The sequence below is a fragment of the Trachypithecus francoisi genome, unplaced genomic scaffold (assembly GCF_009764315.1).
Source record: "Trachypithecus francoisi isolate TF-2019V2 unplaced genomic scaffold, Tfra_2.0 Lachesis_group3, whole genome shotgun sequence".
NCBI classification, from domain to species: Eukaryota; Metazoa; Chordata; class Mammalia; order Primates; family Cercopithecidae; genus Trachypithecus; species Trachypithecus francoisi.
The window spans coordinates 69,233,808-69,243,894 of record NW_022681468.1 but is presented as its reverse complement, the minus strand read 5'-3'; the positions used below and the strand labels follow the sequence as shown (position 1 = coordinate 69,243,894).

At 42.3% G+C, this 10,087-nt stretch overlaps 1 non-coding gene across 1 annotated transcript; it reads left to right on the top strand.

The window, feature by feature from the left end:
• Positions 1-9,662: 9,662 nt before the first annotated feature.
• On the top strand, positions 9,663-9,723 carry LOC117071717. The gene has a single exon (XR_004432466.1). It is a non-coding gene; the product is annotated as a U7 small nuclear RNA (small nuclear RNA).
• The last annotated feature ends 364 nt before the right edge of the window (positions 9,724-10,087 follow it).

Below are 10,087 nucleotides of genomic sequence, written 5' to 3'. Positions count from 1 at the left end.
AATTTTGTTCTTTCTGATTTCTAAAATGATTACTTGAAAATATGAGAATGTGCTGAAAAATCACATACTATTTATTCAATCATATGAATATTGGGGGGTTTAAGACAAAACTGTGAAATTTTAGACTTATAAAGGTTACCTTTGAGATTACTAGATACAAGTCCATCTTTTACAAATGAGGAAAGAGGGTTTGAATTGCTCAGGTTTCTATTCTCAGGACAGTGATCCAGGCCTCTAGTTCCCTGGCAATCTTCTTTCCACTGGAAGAAACATTTGCTCTGGTTGTTAATATTATATGTACATGTTAGTGGAACATTCTCATTGGCTAAAAATAAAAAAAAAAAAGGAAGGCTTAGATGCCTTTTGACTAGACTAGGTTCAGAGAAAACTCAGACAGTGTGAATCTCAGATTGATTTGACCCTTAGGCACACCTGATTACTACCTTGACTCAATGAAGCTCATTGACATGTGACTCCCAGCATACAGGCCAGAAATTTCAGCATTTCTGGCTTTCACATCCCAGTGACCAGAATCCTTGCGGACCTTAGAGGGTGATTATGACAGCAGCACCTAGTGAGACTTCTAAAACTTCTAATAGATACCAATGTATATGGAGATTCCTGTGTCTCGTTTTATTTGGATTCCCGCTTAATGGTAAGCATGCATTCTGCCGTGGCTTGGATGGTTTCTTCTACCAAGATTCTATCATTCTGCTATCATTGTGTTCTGCTGAGGCTAACCCTACAGATCTGGCTCTGTATACTCCAATGTCTAGAATGGTGAAAAGACAGCCAGAAAGGTCAGGATGCAAGTAACTTGTATGAAAAAGCTCCCATCTTTAGTGTATAGCCTTGAAAGTGGTACAGAGACCTTCAAAATAAAGCACTAACCTTGAGAGCGTATTTCTTACTTTTTATTTCACAGGACTTTTCCATAACTGCTAAGTTCCCAGTTCTCTGTATGTCTTGAAAAGTCCAGTTTGGGAAGTGAAGGTGAGCATGAGATTCAGGCATTTCCTCTAGAATGATATGCAGCTCATCCTAACTAATCCACCTGCTCTGCAATACCAGATGATAGTGCATGCTGATTAGTAAGCAATGTGCATATTTCTTTAAATGAAGGAGTTGCAGATTTGTGTTGCCAGAGACAGATGACAAAATCTAATGACTGATGACTGATGCAGTACCAGTTGAATTTGTGTTAAGTCTGCAAATACTGACTTAATGTGCCTGTATCTTCTGACAGTCTGCAGTTTTCACAAATATCCCTTCCTTTCCCTTTCCTTCTTGCTTGTTCCAGGGTCTCTATCAAGAAAAAGAGCTTTTTTCCCTGAGAGAGCCTTCTGACTTGTGAGTGTGAACTACAGCCAGAACATTTCAGCCATCCTGAGCTTCACATGAAGTTGGATCTTGGCATTAGGATTTGTAGCAGGTTCCTAGTACTGCTGTAATAAAGTACCACAAATGCAGTGGCTTAAACAGAGAAATCACTTGTCTCACCACTCTGGAAGCTAGAAGTCCAAAATCAAAGTGTTGGCAGGATTGATTCCTTCTGAGAGCTGTAAGGGAGAAACTTTCATGTCCCTCTCCTAGTTTCTGGTGGTTTCCTGGTAATCTTTGACATTCTTGGCCTGTAGATACATCATCCCAATCTCTGCCTTCATCTTCACATGGCATTCTCCCTGTATGTGTGTCTGTTTCTGGGTCCAAATTCTCCCCTTTTATAATGATACAGCCAATTGGATTAGGCCCAGTGCTAATCATCTCATTTGAACTTGATTATGTGCAAAGCCCTTAGTTCCAAATAAGGTCACATTCACAGGTTGGGAGCTAGGACATTAAAATCTTTTGTGGGGACATAATTCAGCCCATAACAGGGCTTCTAATGGAGGTCCAAGGAAAATGATATAAGCCATTGGATTGTGCAGATCCAGCCTTAATCTCCCACTTTCATGCCCTGCCAGGTGTTTCTTTCTCTACCCCCACCCAGCCATCCCATGGATGGGCTTTCCCAAATGAAGCCTCCTATTGGCTTAGGCTGGAGGGGAGCTTCCCTCTGTCTACTGAGGCCTTGGGCCTGTTGCCCAGATTCTAGGCCTGGATTCTGGCTCTGCTAATACCCAGCCTCTGCCTAGGCTGCTGACATGTAGTGGTGTGGATGAATTGTCTGTTCTCCTGGCCTTTTTCATCTAAACTTATCCATGACATAATATAACCTAGGAGCTAAGAACATGGACTCTGAATCCAGCATCTCAGCTCTGAAACTTCCTAGATGTGTGACCTTGGACAAATTCCTTAAGCTGTTTGTCCTGCTTCCTCATCTGTAAACCCATCACCTCAAAGATTTGTTAGGATGATAAAATGAAATAATTCATGTAAAGCAGTTTGAACAATGCCTGGCACATAATAAGCACTCTCTAAAGTTAGCTGATATTATTATTAGCTTTTCCCTGACCCAGTGAATTAACACTGGTCTTTGGAAGGACAGGCCAGGCAAGGATGACAGGGGAAGTGGGATGAGCAATGAAGAAGATGAGCCCCTTTAGGGCAAGCATCTACAGTGAGGATTAGAGGAGGCCAGGCCTTAGCAATGAAGGAGTAGAGAGGGCAGCAGGGCTCAGGGCCCTTCTGCGCAGTGGACTCCCAGAGGTAGCTAAGCAAAGAATCTGAGGAAAATCTCCAGGACTTCTTGTCTGCTTCCTTACCACAAACAGAATGACCTCAAAGTGTGGGCAAGCTTGGGCCTCAGCAGACACACATAGAGGTAGATCAGTAGCACAGGTATGTGTGTGTATGTGCATGTGCGTGTGTGTGTGTGCAGAAGTCACCAGGAAGTTCTTTGTCCCATTACCCTATTACCTGAAGTGCTGTCCTATATTCTGTACTTACAGTTTAAGAAGACTTTGGGGACCATCCTCACCCTTTGAGCTTTCCTTTCACTCTCCTCAGTGTCAAACCCATGTCTTTCCCTCAGGACAGCTGCCACCCTGGGCTGCTGCTGCCAGCAGAGGTGCTGTGCTTGCAAAATCCTCTGTTTGGTTGTCACTGTTTGGTTATTACCCTACTGCAAAGGAACAACTCAACAAATGACTTTAAACTATTCACTTTTCAAATATTAGGTTAAGGCTATCTGAAGTTTGATCAAGATATGGTAGATAAGAAATCACTGCCCCTCCTAAAAATTTAGGTTATGATTCAAGTGCTCTTTTAAGAGACATTTCAGAATGTTGACTGTATGCATTATCCCAGTGCCCAGCAACCGTGGCATAGCTACATTTAGGCAGTCTTTTGTGATGAGACATATATATGGGTGAAGCATTTGGTCTTTCAAAAAAGCACCAAACTTCCCCTGACCCTGCTGTTACCTTAAGGTACCACCCTACCTCTTACTTTCCGTCTACTCCCCAAATTGTCAACTAGTCCATACTTGCTGTTTCCACTGCCTCCCCACCCACAATCACACTGGACTGTATAATTCTTAACTCTTTGCATCCTCATCACCCAGGTATAATTGCTCTTTGGAGGTGGTCTTTACCTGTCTCATCACCAAATCCAGTGGCTACACAATAATCTTTAGGCTTCTTAACTACTCTTAAAATCCTCTCGTCCTGAGGCTTCAGTGACCCTGAGCCACCCTAGGCTTCCTGTCTTCCTGGCAGTTCCTTCCCTGGATCTTTCTTTAGCTATTCTTCCTTCTTCCTCCTAAATGCAGGTACATCCAATGGGTATGTCCTCATGACTTTCTTCCCTCTCCTTCTACCATCTTCCTAACTATGTTTAGTTTATTGGATATAGAAGCCCTCCCTCAACAGTGGGCTGCTGGAAACACAGACTATCCAAAGCCAGATACGTTTAGCCATGAGACTTTGCAGAATCTCCTACCAGGAAATGAGAGTAGGCACTGGCCCAAACACCAAAGCAGAAGAATCCAGCATAACAATGCAGCCCTGGGACACCGTGCTGGATGCAGCTTAGCACAGGGGATGGGCATCAAGGGGTCTGACCATAGAATAAAGGAGAGGTCTAAAGCTGTAGGTCAGTCAGTGTGCTTGAAGAAGCTTATTTCTAATGGTTGTGTATAGTAGGTTTAAGTGTTTCCCAATCTTTTCACAGGGGTTAGGTATCCCTCTTGTACTTCTCCATCATGTCCTTTATCACACTGGATGCAGGGTATTGTATATTTGCTAGTCTGTATCCAGCTCTAGACTATAAGATTTGGAGGGCAAAGACCATATATATCTTTATCATCATTATAGTTCCAACACCTAGACTAGTGCTTGTCCCAGAGAGGGTGCTAAATGAATTTTTATTGGAAGAGTGAATGAACAGGATTTTTAAATTTGGAAATTAAGTTAGTGGGAAGTATGGGAAAGAAAACATACATAAACCAAGATAAAATTTGTACAAAGTGCATACCATACAGTCATGTATTATTGTTAGAGGTAGACTGCAGATTTCACTCTGAATTGCCTACCAGTGAAAGCAAAGAAAAAATATCAGTGATAAAATTTATAGTGACTGTAGGATTTTAAAAGATAAGCTGCTCAGATGAAGTATAAGTATCACTGTGTTGACTTAAGAGAAATGTCTCCATGGATCCCAACAGAGTGTTACTGGCTTGGCCACAGACAATGTCTAACAGACCATCTTTATAATAGTGAATGCTATAGGGCTATTTTTTACAATGTCCTTCAATATAGGCTAATCACATACTATAAATTTAAAGTAATTCTATGAGAAGGGGGACCAGAGTAAAGTAATCAAGTGCCCAGAATGCTGATGACCTGGCATAAAATTTAGAATATCCAGTAGTATAAGGTGTGTCCTGAGGCACATGAGTATTTTTTTCTTTCTTTCTTTCTTTTCTTTCTTTTTTTTTTTTTTTGAGACAGAGTCTTGCTCTGTCACCCAGGCTGGAGTGCAGTGATGTGATCCCAGCTCACTGCAACCTCTACCTCCAGGTTCAAGCGATTCTCTTGCTCAGCCTCCTGAGTAGCTGGGATTATAGGTGTGTGCCACCATGCCCAGCTAATTTTTGTATTTTTAGTAGATACAGGGTTTCACCATGTTGGCCAGGCTGGTTTTGAACTCCTGACCTCAAGTAAGCTACCCGCTTCGGCTTCCCAAAGTGTTGGGATTACAGGCATGAGCCACCACGCCCAGCCACACATACATATTTCTCATAATATTATCTAAGAGCTCTATGATCAAGTAAATTTGAGAAATACTGCCTACTCAGATTCTTATTTCTTGGATGTTTACATGTACATTGACATATACTAATGTTTCAAGAAGTTCTTCAGTAAAGAAACTTTGTCTAATCTGGAGTGTTACCAAAACAATTTGATCATTTTATTATGTACTACCTGTTTACATTTCAGGGAAATTTAAGGATGACACTTGGGGAAACAATCTTCTAGGGAAATTATGGACCGTATGTCTACAGACAACCCTGTGTGAATGTGTTTCTCACAATTAAGTTCTTGATAAGAATCTGTCCACAGAGTGTTCCAAGTGACAGTCACTTGGCAAGAACTTGGAGTGCAGATAATCTGTGCTGTTATTTACAAATGGGCCTTTGACAGTTAACTGAATGGCAGGTCATCTGAGGAAATTAACAGCTTCTACTCAATCTTTGTTTCCATACCCTTCCCGGGGAGATCCCAAGGGAAGCTGAGTATTATGTTAGAAAACAGTCATGACTCCATTCTACTGAAACCCAGTGAAACCATCTCAGTAGAGAACAATCTGAAAATCTAAGCTAGTCTGAACCACAGTAATAGTATTCTTCCCAAGAACTTCCACGTGCTTCTAGGAGTGGTGAAGAATACACTGCTGTTGTTATTGAAAATAACATCTATTGATTATCTTAATCAATGACTATTCTCTATGGGTTTATGTGCCAATAATTTAGGCTGCTCAGTTTTCTCCATTGAAACTTAAGATTTAAATCACTAGATCATAAAAAAATCATACAATGCATTGCCCCTTCTATCTGGGCAGGCATGCTTCAGATGAACAACAGTGGGAAAATATAATTTCTATGACAAGAGGGAGGAGAAACAAAGTTTATGTCCTGATATATTCCTTCCTTTTAACTAGCTGACGACTTCCCTCTGTAATAGGTCAGAAAACCGTCAGCTAAATGAGGAACCAGAGAAACACACAGTCCAGATCATCTGAGCTCTTAAGAAAGAGGAGAAAGGGCCGGGCGCGGTGGCTCAAGCCTGTAATCCCAGCACTTTGGGAGGCCGAGACGGGCGGATCACGAGGTCAGGAGATCGAGACCATCCTGGCTAACACGGTGAAACCCCGTCTCTACTAAAAAATATAAAAAATTAGCCGGGCGAGGTGGCGGGCGCCTGTAGTCCCAGCTACTCGGGAGGCTGAGGCAGGAGAATGGCGTGAACCCGGGAGGCGGAGCTTGCAGTGAGCTGAGATCCGGCCACAGCACTCTAGCCTGGGCAACAGAGCGAGACTCCGTCTCAAAAAAAAAAAAAAAAAAAAGAAAGAGGAGAAAGAACTAACCTTCATTTTTTTCTGTTACTAATCTCCTTAAAACTTCTAAAATATTTTCTACTCTAACTTACTAGGCTTCATAGAATCAAGAAAGGTAAAGCATCATATAAAAGTATCACATAAGTGAGCTAAAAACATTTTACATTTCACTCTAGAGTTCATTATATTTTTGGCAGGAAATTTATCTTCCTAATTATGTTTTACTTATGTTGAAATTAATTTTAATTGGTATTTCCTGCGAACACACTGAGTAGAAAGCAGGAAAGCCTGCCTAAGTTTAAAAATTGGCCTTGGATAATCCAAAATTCACACTCATTCTGAGTGATCTCATCTATGCCCACAATTTCACCTATTCCTGATGCTCTGAGGACTTCCACATCAACATCGCTCCTCCAGTCTCATTCCTGAGCTATGCAGTGCATTTGAACAGACTCTCGGGCAACTTCGCCTATATGTTGACATATGCAATGTGAATTCATCATCTTTCTGGCTATTTCTTACCTCTGTTCCCCTCTCCCTATAATCCCAGCCTCAATAATTAGATCCACCTTCTACCCAACTGCCCAAGTCAAAATCTAGAAGCTTCTCTCTAGACTCCTTATTCCTACTCACCACCCTTCTTGGTACTAAAATCCATATCCTTTGGCATGACATTGAAGGGCCTTCACAGTTTAGCCCCATGTTTCCCAGTGAAAGCCGTGTTGGCAATTAGGGCACAACAGTTCTTCCGTTTGCAGGATTGCCCTTCTCATTTCTAGTCCCACCCACTAAATGCCAACAACAATCCCCATTCCCCATCATAACTGGAAAACAAATAAACAAATTTAAAAAGATCATCTACATTTCCTAATGCTACTTGTAAGGTAATACAGCCTCTAGCTGAGAATCACGCCTCTAGCTGAGAATCACAAGTCTAGCTTCGCCTACCTTTCCAGCCCCATCTCTCCCTGCATTCCTCCATAGACTTGACATTCCAGCCACACTGAATGATTTGCACTTCCTGTGTGTGCTGTGTTCTCTCAAGCCTCTGTGCCTTTGCACATGCCGTTTTCTCTGTTCCTCGTGTCACCCCTCTCCTTACTGAGGGTGATGGCTAATTTTATGTGTCAACTGGACTGAGTTAAGGAATGCCCAGATAGTGGTAAATCATTCTTTCTGTGTGTATCTGTGAGGCTGTCTCTGGAAGGTGTTACTCTCTCTGAGCAGAGAGTAGGCTGAGTAAAGAAAATCCACCCTCACCAATGGGGGTGAGCATAATCCAATCTGTTGAGAACCCAAACAGAACAAAAAGGTGAAGGAGGGGCACATTCTGTCTCTCTTCTTGAGTGGGACATACATCTTTTTCTGCTCATGGATGTCAGAGCTCCTCATTCTCAGGCCTTTGGACTCTGAGACTTACATCAGCAGCACCCTCTCCTCTCAATTCTCAGAACTTTGGTCTTGGACTGGGAGTTACGCCATCAGCTCCCCGGTTAAGATTTGGACTGAATTACACCACCGGCTTTCCTGGTTCTCTAGCTGGCAGATGGCAGATTGTGGAACCTCTTGGCCTTCATAATCATGTGAGCCAATTCCCGTAATAAACTGGTTTTGTTTCTCTGGAGAATCCTGACTAATACATTGGGCCAACCAAAAATCAATACCTCAAGATTCAATTCAAACCCTTTTGTCCTGGGGAGTCCCCTGCCCACCCTCTACCACAGTAACCTCTTGTCCCTGTAAACTGTAGCTCCCCTTTGGACTGACCTAGACAGACCAAGCTTCAAAATACCTGCCATAGGCTGGGTGTGGTGGCACACACCTGTAATCCCAGCACTTTGGGAGGCCAAGACGTGGGGGATCACTTGAGGTCAGGAGTTCGAGACCAGCCTGGCCAACATGGCAAAACCCCATCTCTACTAAAATTACAAAAATTAGCCAGGTGTGGTGGCACGTGCCTGTAATCCCAGCTACTCAGGAGGTTGTGGCAGGAGAGTCACTTGAACCCAGGAGGCAGAAGCTGCAGTGAGCCGAGATCGTACCACTGCACTCCACACTCCAGCCTGGGCGACAGAGAGAGACTCCATCTCAAAAAACAAAAACAAACAACAAAATACCTGCCATGCCCACATCCCACTTTGGGAGAACTGCCCTCTCTGTAGCCCTGCCCTATGTCGATCAGCCCTTTGTAAATACTGTGATATCCTTACAGCTGATGGACCAGGAGTGGTACCTGAAGCAAGGGAGGCCAACCCATAGGCCAGTGCCCTATGATGTGCCCTAGCTTGAAAAGATGAACTGGGCCCATCAGATTCCCTTTCTCTTTCTCTCTTTCTTGGAAATTTCTAGGAGGAAGCACTGTTTCTTCAATTGATTCATACTGTTTGTATGAGTCAATTGTCAGGAGCTGCTATCACTGAGGAAAGGGCCCTAACTCAAGAGTCTATGTGGGCCATGAGAGTGATGGGGAGACCAGCAGTGTCACACAGGTAGCATGTGGACTGGACTCCTCTCCTCTATTGCTTCACCAGTCCATGGAAACACCGCCAGTAGTATCTGGGGACCCTAAGGAGAAAGAAGCACAGAAAGAAAACAGGGCACCAGGAGAACTCAGCAGCAGAGAGTGAGCCCTATGCATAGAGATGACACTTGTCCCTGATCTGCCTCCAAAGAGCCTCCCAAACCCAAATGTGACAGGGCTTTATTGCACCATACTGACCCACAGAGGAAAAAGTAGACTGAAGGGGTAAGCTGTTTCCTAGTTCTGCTTCCACCAATTTCAAACCCCATGGCCACAGGCAAGTGTTTCTGGAGCACTTTTCTGATCTGTAAAATGGAGGTTCTAGTTTCTTCTCTACTTTAAGACCTGTCCAGTGATTAATTAACTGTATTGACCTTGGACAAGTCATTTGGCCTCTATGAGGTCAGTCCCTGCAATTTTAAAATAAAATCAATAAATTTCACTTTGCAAAGAGGGTGCAGTAATCAACATAATGTATATAGAAAGTGTCTTGTACTATGACTTCTTTTTCCAAGCATTGCAAAAATCATAGAAGACATTTTTGTTGGTATCTATAGTTATAAATATGTACATATAGCATATTGATTAGCATTATTCTAAAATCTTACTAAAGTCTGCTGATTTGATGTTACTTAAATCTTATACCAGTTACAGCTCTTCTAGAATTTGTCCAGCAGTTCTCCTGGATTTTACAGGAAAACCCCACACACCAAAAAACAAACAAACAAACAAAAAAGCCCACCTTACACCTACTTTTATACTATTCTGTAACTGAAGAATTATCATTACAGTTGAGCAGTCTCAAACAAGGGATTGCTATACTTCTAAAAATGATTTATCACTTGCTTTTTATTGCAACACTTTGAAATCCTTCTGCAGGCTATAAATCAGTGCTCTTTTTTCTGCTTACTACCTATTATTTCAGTTTTACTATTAATAATTGCTTTAAAACCCTTATAATAGCTGTGGAACAATTTTTCTGAAACTGCTTATTATATGATTTCCATTAGTAACAGCTGATTTTTTTTTCTAATCCTTTTGGACACCTAGAACTCTGAGAGTCCCTGA